This window comes from Hermetia illucens, chromosome 1 (genome assembly GCF_905115235.1).
Source record: "Hermetia illucens chromosome 1, iHerIll2.2.curated.20191125, whole genome shotgun sequence".
NCBI lineage: Eukaryota > Metazoa > Arthropoda > Insecta > Diptera > Stratiomyidae > Hermetia > Hermetia illucens.
The window spans coordinates 153,605,062-153,626,938 of record NC_051849.1 but is presented as its reverse complement, the minus strand read 5'-3'; the positions used below and the strand labels follow the sequence as shown (position 1 = coordinate 153,626,938).

At 41.9% G+C, this 21,877-nt stretch overlaps 1 protein-coding gene across 1 annotated transcript in view; it reads right to left on the bottom strand.

The window, feature by feature from the left end:
- LOC119647833 (neural-cadherin) overlaps window positions 1-20,230 on the bottom strand; it is a 1,165,868-nt gene extending 1,145,638 nt beyond the window's left edge. The window contains exon 1 of the mRNA XM_038049090.1: window positions 19,233-20,230. The gene's annotated coding sequence lies outside the window, so the exon portion shown is untranslated. The remainder of the gene's footprint in view (window positions 1-19,232) is intronic.
- Between the last annotated feature and the right edge of the window lie 1,647 nt (window positions 20,231-21,877).

Here is a 21,877-nt window from a genome sequence, read left to right as displayed (position 1 = left end):
ACTGTACTCTGTTATTATCCTGAATGCCTCTACTAAGTCGTTTAAACATTGTTCCAAACGGCGGAGCTTATGGCACTCCTTCCGGAACCCGGTAATTCCCGCTGCCCACCAATGCAAAAGGTTTCCCACGTGTTGGTGCCCTTATGGGCATGGGAGCTCCGCAGGCTGTCGTAATCAGGTTCATACTTCAACTTACGAGAGCCGGAGTGCTCCCTAGCGCACTATACCTGTTTTAGAAGCTTTGGTGAAACTTCTGGTGTTCACCTTCGCGACGTTCCACGTACAACGAGAACGCCGGGCTGATACACACCGAGAGGTGACGTTACTTCGAACGCGATATGCAAGTATTCATGACCGCCTACCACAACTTGCCTTGTTTACTATCTCCCTTCAGTTACGTCAGGAACGCTTCCTTCACAGTTTACGTAACGTAACATTGGCGCGGATTCGGTGTTTAAAACTACGAGTCCTGTTCTTGTTATCATTTCAAGAATTCGTTTCCCTTTAAAAGTCTGGGTAAGGCATATCCTATTCAAATACTCTGGCATTGTGTCCAAATGGCTCAAGTGGTTAGAGCGCTAAGTTGTCGTAGCGGAAGGTCGCGGTATAAATCTCACTGGTGGCAGAGAGATTTCTTATCGTAACTGGCTGACGGACACCAATCGACTCAGCTGCGAATGAGTACCTGAGTCAAATCAGGGTAATAATCTCGGGCGAGCACAATGCTGACCGTATTGCCTCCTACAGTATACTGAAGTGTACCGTTACGGTCTGCAATGAAGTGCTCTACAACACTTCTTATTATTATAATTATTGAAGTGACTGTCTACAAGGATTCGCCCCGCTTGCTCAAGACATGATACGTCGGAAGTCCGGCATCGTCTCACTCGATGTTAAATAGACACTGAAAAACTTATTCTTTTTCTTCAGTCTTGGTTCCGTTCACAAGGGGGGTCGGCTCATCGAGATCGGTTTCGCCATTTGGCTCTGTCAAATGTCTGATCTGGATGCAATCTCGAGGCTTTTAAATCCCCAACCAGCGTAACAAGTTTCGGTCGGCCTTTTGGTCGCTTATCATCGACTCCGATGTCCAGACCAATCTTAGTAAGTAAATTTTCGTTAGTGTCAATTACGTGACCATACCATCGAAGACGCCTCTCTCCCAATTTTTCCACGATCGGTGTAACCCTATATCGATCTCGGATATCCCCATTTTGGATGTGATCACGCCACTAGTCCAACGTAACATCTTCGTCTCCATTGCCGCAAGACGCCGTTCATTGTCTTCTACAGTCGGCCACACTCAGAACCATAGAGAGCGACCGGATGGACGACATTACAGTAAATTTTAGATTTGAGATATTCGTTGATACGTCGATCACAAAGAACACTAGTTGCGGAACGCCACGCCATCCAGGTTGCGTTAATGCGTGAAGCAATTTCATAATGCAGTTCTCCATTGGCTGATAACGTTGACCCGAGGTATTTAAATTGTTCAGTTCTGGGTAGGTCACTTCCGCTGACTGCGATTGTGCCAACAATTCAGTTTCAATCACACTGTGTTGCAAGAAGCGATCATTCCATTTTTGAACCAGTGCTCGAGATCATTTGTGCTATTAGATGCTAGGAAAACATCATCTGCATAAAGCAGTGTATAGGGCCCTGACCGTTGGCTGTCACGTGTGATGGTGTCCATAACAAAAATAAAGAAGAGTGGTAAGAGGGCGCTTCTTTGATGAACACCAACAGAGACACACTTCGGCCTAGTAGCTCCGTGAACTCCACCACACTTCGTTTTCCAAATGAAAGACACTTCTACGCCACTGTCTTCGGATGTAACCTTATAGCGGATCTCGCTGACGCCTTCCGCAAAAGTCTTACCTTCCATCGATTTACTAAGTGGAACAGGCGGTCTAGTCCTCCTTCGACTCCCCACTTTTTCTTTATCTCCTCGACCATTGTCCGTCTTGACTTTCGTGCTTCTCTTCGCTTTCTTGTTTTAAACGATGGAAACTACCTGAGTTAAATCTTCTTCAACCTTCCTCTTTTCGCGTTTTCCCCAGATCGCTCTGCAATCCATTTGACGCTTATGGTGCTCTCTGTGGGGAGTACGGGGGTCCGTGCATCCTCTATTGTTCACCATGTTTGCCTGTAGAAGAAAATACGATCTGGGATTCCCTGCAGCTCCATCAGCCAGTCTTTTATACCTTCGCTGACGTTTTTCTGTAGGCACGTTACAGACCACATGTGCTTCAAAACTGCCATGCTTTTCCTGATGACTGTGCTCCCAGTCAGCTTATATTCAAGACCATTTACCTAGTTTGGACCATTGTCTTTCTGCGGAACATCAGCACTGGAGATTATTTCAGCCTTAATGTAGTTCTAACAAATCCCAGCGGGCTCCATACTTTACAGAGGCTAGATATGAGCTCTTAATGGATGTTACATTTGTTAACGACACATTATCGAAGGATCTCCAATGGCAGGTAAGTGAGGGATATACACAGTGATCATGAGACCATAATTTTTCAGATGAAGTGCGGGACCTGAACAACTGCATTCTAGGTTGAACATCCCGGAAATTCGATAAGCAAATTTTCGAGGAAGTATTATTGTAAGAGAGACGGTGACGAAGAAGAAAATACATCGCAGATTGTTGGCAAGATACAAAGAACTTATGTGTGATTTCACCTCGTAAGAAACAAACATCGAATTTCTGGTAAAAATCAGAAATAGAAAAATGCCGCAAAATCTGCCGTAAAGCCAGGACATCCCAACCTGAATTTACGAGGAAAGAACTGGAAAGAGCCATTGCACGAAGTTAAACTGAGGACTTCAGTTGCGTCTATATGGTTTTACGTGAGTAACTTGCTTGTTAAGTTGACATAGTCCCATCATTTTCATAAGACACGGCTTGATTTTGTGACCACAAGCAGAGTTCCGCCGAGACAAGTACAACGGTACCAGTCTATATTGAGCGTGTTGCTCAGCTTATTCATACTGATGGATGCAAGACGTAAATAAATCTCTACCGAACTAAGGAGTACGGTACCCGAGGCGCGAAGGTCTTTGTTCGCATGAACAACTTCCATGAAACTGTCAATAGGGCGCCAACCGCTATAACCAAGCTGAACACATATGAGACAGGGATTCTCCTGAGAGTGCAGGCACTAGTTGTCCTAATTAGGCCTTTGGAGCAGTCATCTACTGCATCACGGCCAGCAAACAATAGTGAGTACTGCGTATTCTATGGAGGTTCTCCACAACCACTTGGTTTCGGTCCAGACGGCAAGGTTGCTGCCTCGTCTCCTTCGCCCCCACCTCAGAGCATCATTTAGGACTTCAGCAAATTGTGCACTGAAGTGGGCTCCGAACAAAGGGCTGAGCAAACAAAGCGATAAATTCATCTACCAAGGCTAAAAGGGCTACACCGATTGTAAACCCTGATTTGCTACATGATATTATTAGCTCTTCTTTCGCGAAAATTTCAAGTAAAGCCAGGCTAATAGTGAATATTCAGATAAATCTCGATGAGGTTTCTGACATTACCACCAAAGATTACGAAGAAAACTACCAGACTCAGAGAACATTCCGAACAAAGCTGAATTAGTGGTAATAAAAACAATACAACAATAACAACAATATAGGTTTCCAATCGAGGAATTTCATGCCCATCGTCCGCAATTAGCGAAACCACGCAATCTGTTCTGGAGCAGTATTTATAATAATTCACTAAACGTAGAATTATTTAACAGGTTTAAATGTGGATTAAACTGCGACATGGAAAAGCTAATTATGACCTAACGCAAGTGGACGTGGAAAATATCGCGCATATATTAGCCGCTCCAGAGATTTACCGTGTACAGGGTGGAGTTGGAAGTTGTCGAAAGGGTACTACTGTCACCCGAGAATATCGTGGAGCAATTACTGGCGTCAGCAAAGTTGAAGGCAATTGAAAGACTCATGGAAACAATCCGCGATGTTTTGAGGGACGATGTGCTTCGAAGGATGATTGTAAATAAAAATACTAAGCGCAGTTAAAAACTTATCCTGATCCCCGCGAAGTAATACTGTAATGGGTGTTCTGTGGGGTAAGTAAAGGTAATGGTTTCAGCTAGTACGATTCTCACATAACAGTACGGCAGAAACTGGGGGTTGGATTTAACCTTTCCACTTTCAAACCATAAAAAACAGACAACACGGTGTTGTCAAATTTCCTCCTGGAGACGTCCCGTCGTACAGGTAAGGGAATGCTTCCTGGAGAAAAATAAGTTACAAAGGAGTCAATTACTCCCTGCAAGGACGCACAAACTTGCCTAACAGATTGTAAATTTGTTAGTCTATAGCGGAAATGGTACACCTGGTAAGGAGAAATTGCATTAGATTAAGCCGACCCCATTTAAGAGAAGTTCAACGATCTACCGATCGCCCAAGGCGAAAAAAAATCAAAATTATCGCGGGCTTTCGGAAAGTTAACAAACATGGCGATGCACAAATAGAAAACTATAACTGCGATGTCAGAATTCATACACCGCAAACATAAACTGCACTGACCCATTAAAAACATGATCAGAGCCGTAGACTTATGTAGAATAGCGTCAGAACGCACAAGTTATGCCTCTTCGAAACCTTTTAAAAACGACGAAAACCCAAAAAGCAGTCAAAGTAGTGGAGTCAGGCAACTGGCTTCAATGCATACAAGGAACCACTGTAATGACACTTGCGAAAATACGACGGAGAACATCCGGCAGCTCCTAGAAAAAAACTTTGTAAAAGTCCGCAATCAAGGGGTTCCGAGTAACAAATGGAGATAAGCAAATAGCAACTTGCAGTTTACAGACTGAAGAAGCGCTCAATCTGCTGTTACAGTGAAAATAGGCAAGATCGTTTAAAGAGCAAGTGAGATAGTATACACCGGGACAGAATATGAAGGTGCAGAAAATTTGGAAGAGAAGATCACATATTAAAAAGCAGAAAGCTGATACTGAAAATAGCGATGGAGAGGGTACTGGCTGTCGACATGCTGAAGCAGATGCTGTGTATCTAGAAGAGCCTTAGACGCAATAAATAAACCATTGCAAAGCGACGCAAGACCTACTCCTACAAACACTCTGCACAGGAAAAAGAAATCAAAATTGCCATTATCAGGGAGTCTTATTAACAACAACGGCGCGGCTTGTGAGGAAGACATAATTGGAAGGGCAAGGACAGCGTAGGACCAATACACAGTTAGTGCTTTGCCCTTATCAGAACGTACTTCTGCGATAGTGTATACATCTTGGAAGCTGGAGTGTAAAGTTTATGAGGATTAATGAAGATGGATCACATATGCAAATGGTTGCAGCCTGGTGTTTAAACTTAACCAAAAGAGTCTGAGGGTCGTCAGAGACAATCCCCGTACGATTCTCCTCTTCCTGAAAGTGTTGGAATTCAAGCATATTAGGAAACTGTGGAGCGTTATTTGAAAATCATAATGGGTTTTGGCTCGAAAAAAAACTGAAGCAAATTGAAACCTCTTCTCTGAACTTTTCCCATAATGGATGCGCGTATGGAGGACAAGGCATACGTTGGGAGAACCTTGAGGATTTCGCATCGGTGGAGGAACTTCACGCTAACTTCCACATGTACAAACCATCTTTAAACCTTGCAATAAAAGGTATGCGACTGGCCAGTCCACAACCCTTGTTGCGGAAACCGAGGAAGATTTTTAGACAAAAATAGAACAATGCCCTGACTTAATTCTCAGAAAAATCAAACGTGAACGTTGCTGTGGATTCGAATTCCAGGCTTCATGGATGTCTATGCTCCGCTTGAATTCGTCTCACGTCTGTGAGCTTAACATTTCCATAGCGCTAAGTGTGACTATAGTGAAATAAAGTACAGTGCTATTGAAAAATGGAAGAGAAAAAAAGCAATAGCAACATATGGTCCACTAAGAAGTGAACAGGAAACACTAAAACTCCATTCCTTCTACGAAAAATAAAACAATGTCCTAGTAAATTTGTGGTACAAAATTTGACAACTCGATTGAGCTCTATATCAAGATTCAATACGGTGGAACTATTCTGAGTATCTCACCGCTGTGGCGTAGACGGAAATGAAATCCCGGCTGCCTTAACCAAAAAGGGGGAATAATTTTTCCTGAGACTGGATCTGAATCAGTAATTAAATGTCAGTACCTTTCGCAAATACTGTTATCAATAAATGGCTTATTATGCGGACAAGTGATGAAAGACTTAATACAGCTAGATTTCCCTCCGCTGTTTTGTCCAAAGTTTACATGTCTGTTCATTAAAAGATGAAAGTGAGACTGGAGAGGCATACGTTGCTCGCTACGTCATGCAAGACGGAGAATAGTGAAGAAGGAATGCAATTTTCTTGAAGGCAGCTGAACAACATTTCAGTAAATCGTCAACGATGACGCATAGACGTGGTCGATGCACTATTCAGAAGTAACTGGCAACCATATACTATTTGTACTGGCAACTGTTCGCTGGTCACAGATTTTGTTGAAATAGTCTGCAACAACTAATACCCAAAGACATAATCCTTTGCAGTAATGAGTTCGTCCTGCTAATATGTAGATGTTCATGGATGGATGAGATGCACCCACCATTAAGTAGTATAAATCCAGTTTAGGTAGTGGGATCAAATAACCTTATGGTTTTCACATATAAAAAATTATTTAAAGGGAAATTCACGGAAAATCCCGTCCCGATTGTCTTTGTGGTATCCCGATGCTGCAGGCTTATCACTTGCAGAGAAATAGGTGTCATACTAATGAAGCTATAGCAGTCCCATTGAAAATAAGAAAAAAAGCTATACGAAAAAAAGAAACTGCGTGGATGCCTTATACTCCACGAAGGAAGGAAGGTTACAAAAATGGAAACAGCCGACTGATATGAAATCAAATGCCTCCAAAAGGATGATCTGTGCGTCTATCTTTATCCGATTTCTTACGTTTTATCGATTATAGGGTGTCAATTGAAGATCGGAAGAAACTTTTAATTAGAATAAAAATAAATTTAAAAAACAAATAAATTTATTAAAATAAATTTCAGTTGTTTTTCTAAAGCTAGTCAAAAATCCAGAGGGATAAAAAAATGGAAACAATCTCTATAGTTAATGTTTATTCCGTTTATTTTAGATATCTAATGACAAAATGTTATCAAGTGATGTAAAAATGTTCAGAAAAAAGAAAGAGGAGCAAGTTTAAAAGACGTTGGAAAATATTTTGGGGTCCTCCCTTCAGCCTTATTGAGAATTCATAAAAAATGGGGAAATACTGGTATCAAAGAAAGGCGAAAAGAGAGGGGACGGCCATTTAAATCAGAAGAAAGGTTTAGACGACCTCTACTAGAAATACTGCCCATAACCAATACAGATATTCGAAAGCACTGGCCGGAAACCACAATATTCAAGTGTCAAAATCTACGGCCCAGCAGCCCATTTTGGAGCAATATCTCAAAAGATAATTATCCTAAGTAGGACAAAATTGTTTTTTTTTTTTTTTTTGAAGAAATAAAGTTATCTCTGAAAGGCTATAAACGAAAATCCTTTATTTCTATGATAACTGCCCGTGTCCTTCTGAAATATGTTTCCAAGCATCGGCACTTGTCCATTGCAGATTGGGGCCGTCCTCTTTGGAGTGACTAGAAGTAAATTCAGTTTGTTCAATATTAATGGTAGATTCGTTTTCGCACGATAAAGTTAATTTTTTAACGTAAGTTGAGGGCATTATAACAATCCGAATTTACTGTCATATTTTTTGTTAAATATGTTCACGTACGCTTATGAAAAATTACTGAGCATTAGGTCTTTCTTGGTGATCATTGTGCAAAAGCGTTCATTTAATTAGGTTAATCATTAGGTTAAGTCAAAAAGAATTATCCGAACAGTGTGGACGTCCCAGAAATCCAATCTAAACCCCATTGTAATCTTTGTAAAGTGTTAAATCGACTATTCATAATCAGATATTTTCTGAAACGACGGAATTAACGTTTGTATCACAGGAAGAATTGACGAAGACTCTGATTGATGCCCTGATTGCAAATGAAAGCTAGGGACGAAGGCAAAGGGTCATACGCTATATATTAATAGAAAAAATGTTCCAAAGTTTGAAATTTATTGTTTATGTCGTTTTAATAAATTTGTTTCGATTTCTGACCCCCTAAGTTTATGACAAATTTTACTAAAAAAACTAGAAACTTTTTTTTGATTATCATAAATTGAAATCTTTTTAAAGTTTCAATCAGAAGCATTATTAGCTATAAAATCCAAAAAACGAGATATTTACTTATTCTCTTTTTCTAGCCATTTAATTTCATATTGATGGGTTGTTTCCATGTTTTTTACCCCTACGGTAGGTAAACGAGCTCAAGGCTACCTGACCCCGTGTACTGCAAGATCAGAATTCTTATTTAACACTAACGGATTGTAATATGTAGTATGTAAAACCATTTTGAAAGTTTTGTGCAGAGCTCACATTATCAACTACATCCCCTAATCGGGAAGGTCATCTAATTAGTTGCTGAATACATAGCCTACATTGAGTCTAGTTCCGAATGCAATGCTCAGACTCATAAGTGTGTATTTACTGAAATCATCAAAAGAATACCATATGAAGGAACAGTCAGTCAATGAGTCTGGATATCTCTACTTTTGATTGCTCGACGTAAAATCCAAAGATAAAAAAAAAAACAAGTAAAATATCTACATACACGAGTTTTCAAAGATTTTCAAATGAAATTGATATTCCGACTTTTATCGTGTATCATACTGGGAACATGATATTCTAAGCATTGCTTTTGAAATGCCGCTTCGGAAAGGGGGACATGATAACTATTACCCGTCTCACAAATTCATTCGCGGTATCTACCGAAGAAAAGATATGAGGACTGTACATATGTACATAAGCTTGTATCTTCAATCTTCACATTCTGCAAAATTAAATCAAAGCAAACTCCCTCGTTAAAATTGAACAAAAGAACCGGCCATCTAACGCTACCGAATTAGGCTTCACAATAACGGACCTCTGAGGGTCATGTGAACGGAAGTTGAATGCCGTCGAAAAATCAGACCCGGAGACGACAGCACGTCGCTATTTGATATCTTAACCTTTGGTGAGTTACTAGCCAATGCATACACATGTTTTTCCCGCAGTACCACCATTCAAACAAGCCTTAAACGAATGTAGATCGGCTTAATTACAAGTTCCCATCTGACACTAATGAGCGTCATCGATCACGCGTTACATGCAGCAAACAGAAGGGCGTCAAATGTGAGAACTCGTTCCAAAGAGGTCTGTCTACAGGCCCGGTGTCTATCCTCTCTATGGTAATTTCAAATTGGTGACACTCTATGGTGAGGCACGCCAAGATAATAGTCTAACTTTGGTCGGACATTGTCCTCTTCGTGCCCTTTCTTCGCCGAGCTCTTGTGTGCTGGAACTCAGTAATTGTTTTGATTGTAAAAGGAAACCTGTCTAAAGACGCTTATGGAAGACTATAGTGTTTGCCACGGAACAGGTGAATTAGATGTGTTAATGATGGAATGTCATCACATTGCACGATGTTTGGTGTTGTTGGTATGGATTTGCTGAGAAACGAAGCAATTTTTCATGGCGGTTTTCATAATGGCAGTGGTATTCCATATAAGAGAATTTTGTTAGCATTTCTTACGGGGAATTTGCTGAGAAATTGGCTGAAGCAAATTAATATGTGGAAGAGAATATGGATGTAATGAAGCGAATTCAATGAGTGCCCTTATATAGGGATAATCTAAATGACATCAATATGACAAGATCTCAACAGAAAAGCCATAAAATAATTATGAGGCAACTCTTGGACTTTTTAAAATTCTATTTCCTGTTTTGAACGAGAATTAGTCTCTTAGTTTAGAAATAAAATTATGGTGACATTTATTGTGAATGATCTTTCTACTCAGGAAGGATTCTTTATGAAATATTCATCAGCATAAATTCCCGAATTCACATGGCTTAGTTTACCCAGTGGCCCTGAAAACCGTTTTTTTTCAAAACCTCTTATCACTATGAACTTACGGTGGAAGTGCTATCTTGCTGATTGAGCGGCAGATCTACTAAGTAACGCTCCTGAGAATATCAATGAGCATTTGGCTGCCATCAAAAATGCTCTTTTCTCGGGTGCTGCATACGTCGCCACCACGTCCCGAAGGGGCGTCATAAGAACTGGCTGACTACGGAGTCGTACAAGTGATTCGATGAACGGAAGGGGTTGAGAGCTTTACTGAGCGCTGCGAATGGTGTCGAGCGTGATGTGCTCAAACTCCGATAGCGAGCGAAATCTCGAGAAGTTCAGTGCAGTGTACGCCGTCACAAGAGAGAATTTGCTATTGCCCTCATTAGGGAAGCAGAAAATGCCGCAGATCGCAATGATTTATACCGCATCACGAAAGAGTTTGCATGAGGTCGCAAACCTTTCAATGGTCCTGTGATGGACGTCACCGATCGACTTCGCATCCATGATGATGAACAACTAAAGAAGTAAAGAACACTTCACCACGGTTCTTAACCGTATTACATACCGTGAAATTCCTCCTCTTTTGGATGAAATGACCAGTCACCGTAACATGCAGATGCGAACTGTTTCTCCAAGCACAAGAGAAATCATTTCGGCCAACAATGCACCCAGCCGGAGTAAAAAGGCTTGACGGCCTCCCCGGAGAATTATTTATCGCTGCGCCTGCAATTACTACTGATCTGCTGCTTCCATTCGTACGGAAATCTTGGGATTCCAAAATCTTTCCCAGAGAGTGGAAGAAGGGACGATGAAATTCCAAAAAAAGGGCACCTGTTTTGAGTGTGATAATCGGAGGGGATAGTAGGAGATAAAATAATTCTGGAACGCATCTAACAACACCTCGAAAGCTTGATCGGCAGAGAGCAGACTGATTTCCGCTTCCGATCCCCTGATCTTCGCCGTACCTGCTCTTACTCGATTTCGAAAAAGCTTTCGATAGCGTGAACAGGCAGTATATCTGGAGTGCTCTACTCAGAAGGGGCATTCCGGAGAAACTAATAACTATTATCAGAGCGATTTATGATGGCGCAAAATGTCACGTGCTGCACCAGGGTAAAACCTTGGAGGATTTCGAGGTCCAAAGCGGAGTCCGCCAGGGTTGCATCCTGTCACTAATATTATTTCTTTTTGTTATCGATGACTGGCTTCCGGAGGTCCGGAGGACGTCGAGAAATTCAATGGACTATGACGTCTTTCCTCAAATTTCTCGCCTACGCTGATGACATCTGTTTGCCCTTTCACCGGGTCATGGACCTTGATCAAATAGCACTGAATTTGAAAGCGAGGCAAATAGAGTTGAACTGAAGATAAGCACGAACGAAACCAAATTTCTCAACCGGGCGGGTCATCGCACTGTCCCTATCTGTATTAATGGGCAGAACATCGAAAGTGTTGATGAACTTGTATATCTAGGAAGCGTGGTTTCTGCCGACGACAACACCGAACTGTATAGATGCTGTAAGATGCATTAACAGCGGTAAATCCGTTTTCGGTGCCCTGTCTAAAATTTAGAAATGCAATTATCTCAACACTAAGATCAAGTTAAGATTGTTCTGTGCTAGTGTTATTTCTGTTTTTATATAGCAGTAGCACATGGAAAGTGAACTCCACTGTTACTTAAAAGCTCCAAGCTTCGGAGTACGCTGGCGTGACACTCTTTCAAACGACCAACTTGGTCGGCGCACGGAAGTGACAGAGATCACACATTGAGGTGGGGTGACAACTGCATTGCGGGCTATGCCATGCAGCGGAATCCACTTTTCCAAGATGGACGACGAGTATATCTCCCCAAGGGCATTTGGTGCCCTCCCTAAAGGACGAGTGCGAGCGTCTCGAGAAGTCGTAAGAGGAGCTGAAAGCACATTTCAGGTAACGGCGACGCGCTATTCCCCACCAAGGGATGAAGGGCAATCATATGTATCGCGAGGATATAGGCAGAAGAGTAAAAGTGGTTTTAGTGCCTTAGTGGCTAAGCCAGAATATGGAATCTTCCAAAAACAACGTAATTAGTGGACGTAAATCCTATATACTAAACCACACCCGTGCATTATTCAACCGCTCACCCCGCGGAACTGTCTTTAAATGTTACTTCACCAGGCCGGTTAACAATTATGCTATCATTCCTATATGACTGTCACTCGCCTTTTCCTTTCCGCTCTTTATATACATTAGTTAGGAATGACACTAATTCCAGACATTTGACTGCCGACTGAAGCACCAGAAGATGCACACTGCTGAGCGCAGCCCATACAGGAGCGCAAGACTGAGCTAGTGACTCGAGATAGCAACATTCTACTGACCTATTTGGGCCCGCTAATATTTGGCAGCATTCGCAAGAGTGATGCCTGCAACAGAGCTGCCCTTTTTTCGACGTGCTCTACATGCACTTTGAATTTGAGTCTATTGTCAACCATCCCACCTAAGTATTTAACCGCCTCTTTGCTTCTTATCGTCTGGCTTCCAGCCGGAATTTTGAAGTATTACAGGGCCTTCGGTTTGTTATCAATACGGCTTCTGTTTTGTGATTTGCAAGCACTAGTCCTGCAGTTTTCAGCCAACCCCTGTATTCCAGATCGCTTCATTGGTTGCTGCCTCAATCTCATGGATTACAACCACAGTAATATTTTTGGCGAAACCTGTTATTTTTATCCCTTGTGCTAAATGCAAGTGGAAGATTCCATCATGCATATCGCTATGTGTGGGCGGCCGCTTTCACTGCTTTATTTGGAATACCATCAGGTCCCAGCGCTTTCTTGTTCTTTATTTTTTTCACATACCTGGAGCATTATTTAAATTTTTAGGATATTCTAATTTGGTGGTATGGGGCTAACGCTAACCCCCACTGGGAACCCCTAGAGACACAGAGAGAATATTGCCTGGTGTATTGGCAGGATACGCTTATACGCGCCCCATATATGTTAAAAGGGTGTCTAAATATGGTCGGTGGGATATCAAATGACAGGGCTTAATTAGTACTTTTCGAAATTAAAGATATTTTTGATACCGGGTGAACCGGGGAGTGATCCCTCAAAATGTGCGCCGCAAAAAGTATAACAGGTTTTATTCTCAGAATCTATACGAGTGAAAAATCTGAAAAAAAATCAGGATGATGCATCCATACGAAATGTGCGTCTCAAAATTCATCCCATCCCGATATCTGCTTAAATAAAGTTAATAGTAGTATTTTTTGTTGAGAATGCTGGAAGTCCGAGTCCGCATCAACTTGATCATGGACCGGACCACTTGGGAAGCAACTTACTTCCTTTTTTGTGGTCGACGGACTCCTCTTTTTGGATTAAATATCCAAATTCGTTTCGGCCAGGGTAGAGGCAACTCACGTGCTGCCTCACCTTCGGTCAAAGTTTGACGAAATTGTATATCTCCTGTGAATTTGACGCACTATCAGACAAGTATGACGTCATCATCATATAAAGTGAACTTATACGGACGGCAGAGTTATAAGATCCTCTTTCGCTCTTTTGTACTCACCACAAAATGGTGCCATTTTCTATATGTAGAGGGATTCACAGACAACTTTAAACAAGTCAGGAAATCGAAAGCTCGGCGCTTCAGGCATGAAAGGTTTAGTTTTTTTTTATGTAAGTAAATTTGAGAGCCCGTAGCCCATAATGTATATGGATTTAGCATATCAGACTACTCACTTTAGTGTGATATTGATACTTAGCACTTTAATAATAATAATAATCGTTGGCACAACAATCCATATTGGATCAGGGCCTTGAAGTGTGTTAGAGCACTTCATTCAAGACCGTAACGGTACACTAGGAGGCAATGTGGTCAGCATTGCGCTCGCCCGAGATTATTACCCTGATTTGACTCAGGTACTCATTCACAGCTGAGTCGACTGATATCCGACGTCAAAACACGACACAAATCTCACTGTCGCCAGCGAGATTTGAACCGCGACCTTGTGCTCTAACCACTCAGCTATCCGGACACACTTAGTACTTTAGATTGCAGTAAATTTACACGGTAGATATAACTTTAATCTACTGTAACTTTGTTAGTAATAGTACGATTTTGATCAAACTTGGAAATAAGATCCTTCAGACTATAATCTATATTACTGTAGTTACTGTAATTTTTCAAGCTCTAGGATAATGTTAGGGGGCTTTCTAGCCAATTTCCCCCAAAAAATAGTAATATACTGTAATTATTAGTTTCCGAGAATGGGTCCGTTGAACAAATAATCACTTTCGATTCCTCGCAGTCCCCGCCTTAAGGAATGTCGAAACTGACATCGCAAAGTACTAATCAACGCCATTCATTTAATACCCATAACTATATTCGCTGAAAATAAAAATACACCCCACTTTTGCATGTATGACGACCCCCCCCCCCCCCCTCCTTTAGTCTCAACTTAGAAAGATGTAACTCAGTGGAAGTCTGGGCGTTCACAGTTCCCACCTTTTCACCAAATTTCATGCCAATCGGGATAGCCGTTTCTAAGAAAAGTGCGTGTGACAGCCAGACAGACAGACTCGAAGGTCTTTCTCGTCTGAATCTTGTAGTAGCTAACACTGGATGGGTGAACCGTAAGAGAGAAATGGGGCCCGTGATATCACATTTATCAGCGATTGAAGGAAATGCAGATGATAAAGTTTAACAGATCGGCGAAAAGTTACGGCTTGATACCAAGATGTGTTGCATCGCAGAAGCGAGGTCTGAACTTTTGGTGGAACTCTGAAATCGGAGAGTACCACAAGGCCAGAACGCGCAGTCAGCGAAAAAGAAACCAATCTGGATACGAGCAGCTACATGAAGAATACAAAAACGCTCGGAAGAAATTACATGTAGCCATAAAAAAAATTAGACCGAACATTTTAAGCGACTGTGTAAGGAAGCTGACACGGACCCCTGAGGTGACGCCAATAAGACAATAATATCGAAAGTGAAAGGCAAACATTCCCCATCAATTTCTTGTCCTAATCCGCCTAATGGAATAGTAATGGATCTTTTTCCCACAAAATATGAGTACCGCTAACCTTGCCACTGTCAAAATAGACACCGCCAAAGTTCCCATGGTAAGTGACAGTGAAGTCCTCGAAGCTGCGGAAAAAATAGTTGGAAATAAAGCAACTGGCTGGTATAGCATACCCAGCTCTCAAGGCAGTAGTGAAAATAGCACCAAATATGTTTGTCGAAACATTCACCGCATGGCTTAAAGAAGGAGCATTTCCTATATAATTGAAGAAGCAGAAACTAATATTAGTCCCCGAGCCAAACAAACCTTTGGGTGACGCTTCGCACTACAGGTCGATATGCCTACCAAATAATACTGGCAAACTATTCGAACGAATAATCTATAACAGATTTCTTCCAACTTCCGAAAACGAAGGTGGTCTCTCTGAGAATCAGTTCGGTTTTCGAAAGGGGAGGTGTACAACGGATGCTGTTATCCTGGTGGCTAACATAGCTAAGTCCACACTGGACAAGGATAAATGTTGTGCAGTGATCATCACACTTGATCTGAAGAACGCTTTCAATTCGGCTAGAAGGGACAATATACATACTTGAGTCTCTAATCAAGTTAGGCGTGCCGAAGTACCTGGTGTGTATCGGTGCCGACTTCCTAATCGATAGGCTTCTGTGCTGCGAATCAGATGAAGGAATGAAATTATACTAAACGACATGCGAAGTTCTACAAGGGTCCCCCTTTACTCCGGAAAATATAATGAAATATATGGTATATGGACCGAAGTCGAAAAGATGATTGCAGCCATCGCTAACAAGCTTAGACAGGAAGAATAAACGAGAGAGAAACACGAATGTAAACACGAGCGCAGGATAAATTCTGATCCAGCCCCACGACGTAATACTATATAGAAATCCCGCGGAGAGAGTGGAAGGAAAAGGAGGTGGTTTTAGTTGGTAAGAGTCCCACGGTAGCTTTTGAGGATTTCCAGCTTTGATCGGCAAGGAAAACGACAGACAGACACACATTGAACCGATTTTAATAAAGCTTTGTTTTGCAAACAAAACTTTAAAGATAATAGTATCCCTGCAAAGAGGCCGATGCCGCAATGAAATCCTTCTTTCAAATAAACTCAAAATCGCACTTTTGCAGGTTTTCACTTTCAGTCGTTTCCAATAAATTAGTCATTGCCCGTGATTATGATTGCAATCGTGTAATTATAAAATCACGCTTATTTATGATTATTATCACAGGTGGTCAAAGGGTAGTATAGAGGTCCCAGGGCGAAACGTAGATTGGTACCCACGATGGAGCATAAAACCTGGGAAACGCCTGCTGAAACAACACCAACAGTTCTAGTACCAAACCCTATTTTCACCTCCACGTGGTGACAGCTGGGAGCTCTTTCTTAACAAAAAACTGCAGACGAAGAAGGATGAAGGCGAGTCTCCCGCGCCTAAAAACGAAACAAATTGTATCAACTGGTCCTCCAGGTTGGGGGTTGGGTAGGGTTGACAACCCTACACGGAAAACAACTTCCTTCTTACGAAGCCACAACAAGAGCCTCGGACTGTATGGATCACACAACAAAGAACCCGGCAACGACAAAGGAATAACGATTTACGCATTTTCTCATGGAACATGCGCTCCCTGTACAGAGATGAAGCTACTGAGCAGCTAGCCGATACCCTGTCCCAATATAGAGCTGATGTAACAGCGTTGCAGGAGATGCGTTGGGCAGGGACCGATTTCCTGGAGAAGAGTCGCTACATCATATATTATAGTGGCCATCCAGTAAACCATGTGCTCGGAGTAGGTTTCTTAGTCAGCCAAAAAATGAAACCTGCTGTTATCGGCTTTGAAAACAAAAGCGAACGGCTGTGTACTCTGCGCTTGCGAGGCAAATTTAGAAAAATAAGCCTCATTAACGTTCAGGCCCCTACAGAGGAGACTGCAGAGTTGGAGAAGAATACCTACTACGAGGCAGTAGAACGAACCCTCGAAGCATACCCCAGATATGATATTAAAATAATACTGGGGGCCAAGTAGGGATGGAGCCCGTATTCAGGCGATATGTTGGCTCCCATAGCTTACATCAAAGTACAAATGATAACAGACTGCGGATTATCCAATTGGCAGTGTCACACGAAGTGGTTGTTGGAAGTACCTGGTTTGCATGGCAAGCGGTCCACAAACATACGTGGGCCTCTCCAGACGGGACCACTTTCGAATAAATTGACCACGTGTTGATCGAACGCCGCCACCACTCAGCCTTGATGAATATAAGAAGATATAAGGGGGCCAACTTAGACTCGGATCGCTATCTCGTTGGCCTGGTGCTCCGAGCTCAAATAACAACACCACCCAGAATTCCCTATGACAATCAGGTGAAAGATAACACTGAAGCCATCCACAACACAGCCCTCCGCGACACCTAGAAGAGGAAAATGGATGCCGCAATGGAGATGAAGCATCAACCAACGATCTTCACAACTACCTGAAGAACGTTATCATTGATACGGCCACAAAGATACTTGGTCCCAGCCGCAAAAAAAGTCGGAACGGCTGGTTTGACGATGAATATTAGCTAGCAGCGGAACGGAAGAATGCCGCATACTGAGTAATGCTGCATTCTCAAAGAACGCGGGCACGCGCAGAGACTTATCACGAACTCCGTCGAGCGGAGAAGCGACTTCACAGACGGAAAAAGGAAGCCTGGGAGAACCAACAAGTCTGTGAACTAGAAAAGTACAGGGAGCAACCGCACCAGGCGCGCAATTTTTACCAACAATTCAGCAGGATGAAGCCTTATACACCTCGATGCTCATCCTACAGAGACAAAGAGGGAAATCTGATTTCCGACAGAATGGGCATATTGAAGCGATGGATTGAGTGCTTTGATGAACTACTGAACAACTAGAACATCGGCGAGTTGGTGGTCCCGCCAACTGAAGACGATGGGCAAATACTGCCACTACCAAATATAGAAGAAACAGTCCGTGCAATTCATCAGCTTAAAAATCATAAGTCAGCCAACAGAGCCTATTTCAGCTTACAAAAACTGTTCCGCTCGAAACGTCTCACCATAGGGTCAAAGCATTTACTGTACAAGACAATGATCTTGCCAGTCCTCATTTATTCCTCGATGGCTTGGGTTCTTAGCAAGAAGAATTGCGAACTCTTGGCCGCGTTCGAGAGAAGAATCCTCCGAAGAATTTTTGGCCCCCTGCATGAGGATGGACGATTCCGTAGTCTACATAACGACAAAATCTACGAGCGATACCATGGCCGTCCGGTTGTAGATAAAATCTGGCTCAATAGGTTACGGTGGGCGGGTCACTTAATCCTTATAGATGAGGATGATCCAGCCCGGAAAGTCTATAAGGGCAATATCTATGTTAGAAAAAGAAGACGAGGCAGACCCTGCCTAAGATAAAGCGATGGCGTAGGTCAGGACGCCAGACAACTTTTAGGGATATCGAAATGGTGGACCTCGGCGTAAAACCGGGATGTCTGGAGTTCCTTATTAAGATAAGCCTAGACCTATTAATTACTTCATTTTTAACAATAAATACCGATGGTCAGTATTTTTTATTAATTTAGCTGGTTAACTACTAACCGAGATTTCCAGATTGATTTTCAACACGACTACCTTCGGAGAAAAACAATTTGGCCCCCCTTCTTCGCTTTGTTCGCTTATCCACTAAATTTCATCTGAATAGTGCAGCCGTTTTTCGAGAAAAGTGCATATGACAGACAGATAGATAATAGACCGTTTTCCATAATGTTTACTCGAAACCTGAAAAGGCACTCTTAGCGAACCTACCCCTTAACGTCACCCCGTCCACCAGTAGTGTAATGCGCACATATATATAGTTTTCCTTCATCGCTAGGACTAAGGTCGCTCTTAATTATTAGTTAAGTATGTACACTATATGATGGTGAACTGCACTTGGCATCCAGAAATGTTATATAAAGGGACAACTGTTATTTATTCGGAATAGATTCCAACACAGAATGGGAATATTTATTTCGGAGTGCAATATAATATTTTTGTTTACAATTTTAGATTTTTTCAATCTGATTTCACTGAAATGTTAGCAAAAACACAAAAAATAGTTGCAGCTGATAATTAAAAGCCATATTCGCTTTGAGACTCGACTCCACATTGTTTGTAAGAAATTTTAGTAAATCAAGGCACCTTCAAGGAGTGGTGAAAATACCTTTCAACACCTCACCTAAATGAACTTCTGAGTTATTCAATCCAAAACTCCATCATCACAAGTAATCCAAACTTCCCAAGGTAACACGCAGCGGATTGTCGTCCACGCCAGAAATTCCAGGGAGCACAAATCAATCACTGCATCACTTCACCTAATCTTCTATTACACGCACTATCACTTAACACTTCCTGATTTTCTAGACTTTCCCACCTTTCTATGAATTCACCTTCTCACGCCGCACAAAATTTCCGTTGGCGGGAAATTTCAAGAAAAATCGGATCAAATTTTCACGCATTCACGTATGCATGCACGCACTGCGTTCGCGACTTCTTCCGCGCAAGTTGAGGGCGACACGAACCACACGCTACGATTGTTTACAAGAAACTGTAGTAAAGTTTGGTCCACGGACCGCGGGGGCCATTCATTAGTTCGCTTCGCAGAAGAATCTTCCTAGCATCGACAGTGAACTATCTGATGCCACGGCATATAGCGCTCGCGTGTAGCCGGCATTTGCGGCAAGCATCGTGTGGCGGCATCTGATGCTGATGCGTACTCGAATATTTGTGTATCTGGAAAGCAGTGTTGCTTTCTTGGCACGGGCAATCTGCTTCTCGAAGATTTTGTTCTCTTCACAGTAGAAATCCGCGATTGAAACCCCCAGAATGGATATTGGATCTGGAGCTGTGAGGTCAGCAGTCGCTGCGCCTACAAATTAAACTAAAACAAAAGAAGACCTAAATTGGGCTCAAAGATTGTTTTTCAAGGAAATCTGTTCAACTGAACTAGAGATACGCGTATGACTGAAAATAGTAGTCGAAAAGATGGAGATACCGAAAAGGTGCTTAAAAGATTGGATTAAATGCTGATATAAATGTTTTGCAATCAAAAAGCAGAACTTTGAAGTAGACAAAGCAAATGCTGATTTATAGTCCCTGGCCATATTATTAGACGCACTGCAGATTCTACTCAATATCTTAATTATCGGGTGTTTTCCAGCTTTAAGTTTTATTAATAGACACTTTTATGTAATTTGTATGTATAATATACTCAGTTACCTAATTGGTAACAAAAATAAAACATCATCTTTTTAGAAAAAATATGTATTTCTTTACTGCTAAAGAACTGAAATATATGCCACAAAATATTAATATTTTGTTGACCCATCATTTGCCGCTATGATAGCTTCAATTCTGCGCAGCGTGCGTTCAATGCAAGATTGTGCTGTATCCTGCAATTGAGGATGATGGTTCCATATAGGGTCTACTTTTTCTAGGAGCTGAGTTTTGGTTGTGATCACCTCTTTAGCCACTGCCCTCTTCATCAGCTCCCACACATTTTCAATTGGGTTTCTGGCGCGGCAGTATTAACAACATTCGAAATTTATTTCGAATATTGTTGATACGAGCGGATGGGTGACGCCGCCGCCGTTCTCCGCGGCTTTTCCAGAACTCGCCACGAGGGCGGAGAGCCGGCGGTGAAGGAGTCCCGTTGTTCTGTGTTCTCTCTTCTGCTCAAACCGCCGTCGTAATCACACGCACTCTCGCGTAGTAAAGTTTATATGAAGTGAATTTATATGAACGAATAAACAAACTATATTTTGCTTTTCTTGATAATTTTTGTTATCTTTATAAATAAATATATAAAAAGAATGAACACTGTGACCAGCTTTTCCAAAGGAAAACCTTGAAGCAATTCTGAGCATATTAAATTCCATGTTTCCATGCAAAGAAAAATAAGAATCGCTAGCCCAAAAAATATTGTACCGGTCCGGGAAATTCTGTGAAACTCAAAGTCCAATTTACTTATTTATGCCGTTATCTGTCTATAGCAAAGGTAGAGAATTTACGCAGAAAAGACTATTTACTTTAAAGGTTCATATCGGGGCTATCACCCGGCCAATTCAATAGAGAAATTCTGCACTCGCAAATAAGTTTTCACAGATCGCGCCATGTTACAGGGAGCCCCATCCTGCATGAAAATGAATGGATTCCCTTTCGGAAACCACTCTCTGAGCTGGAGAACCAACCGAGCTTGCAAGACTTCTATTTACTGATCATAATGCCTTTTACCACGTACAAACGTCTAGTACCTTTGCCGCTGATAATTGACTAGATCATAACCTTTGTAGGGTGCTTGACAGTTTGAACAACGCAGTCAGGATTAAATTTTTCTCCAGGACGACGGCGATGCTGAAGCAGACCTATTAAGAATAGCAAACATAAATGAATATCCTAAGTCTCAGTGCTTATCTTTCATTATTTCATAGTAAATGATGCATCTAATATCAACTTATCGATCTCCAGAGGTTGACATCTTTATCACTCCACTGTGTGGCCCATTTCCGACACTTGACTTTCATCGCAGTCGTTAACTTGGCGGCGGGTCGGCAGGCCTTTAAATGTAAATCCTTTAATTTTCTGCGTACAGTGCGCTCAGAGGCAATTACATTAGCATCTTCCAGTTGAGATCATCTGTTTTCTAGGCAAATTTTCCTTAGATATCTTTCTGATCTGGTAGTAAAAATGGCTTTCCTACCGCATCTATTCCTTTGTTTCGGGCTTAGTTTATGACCTGATTCCACTTTCTTCTTTATAGGCCGTACGGTGGCTTCAGACACCTTCAACCGTCGTGATATTTCGCGGTTGGAACGCGACACGTAA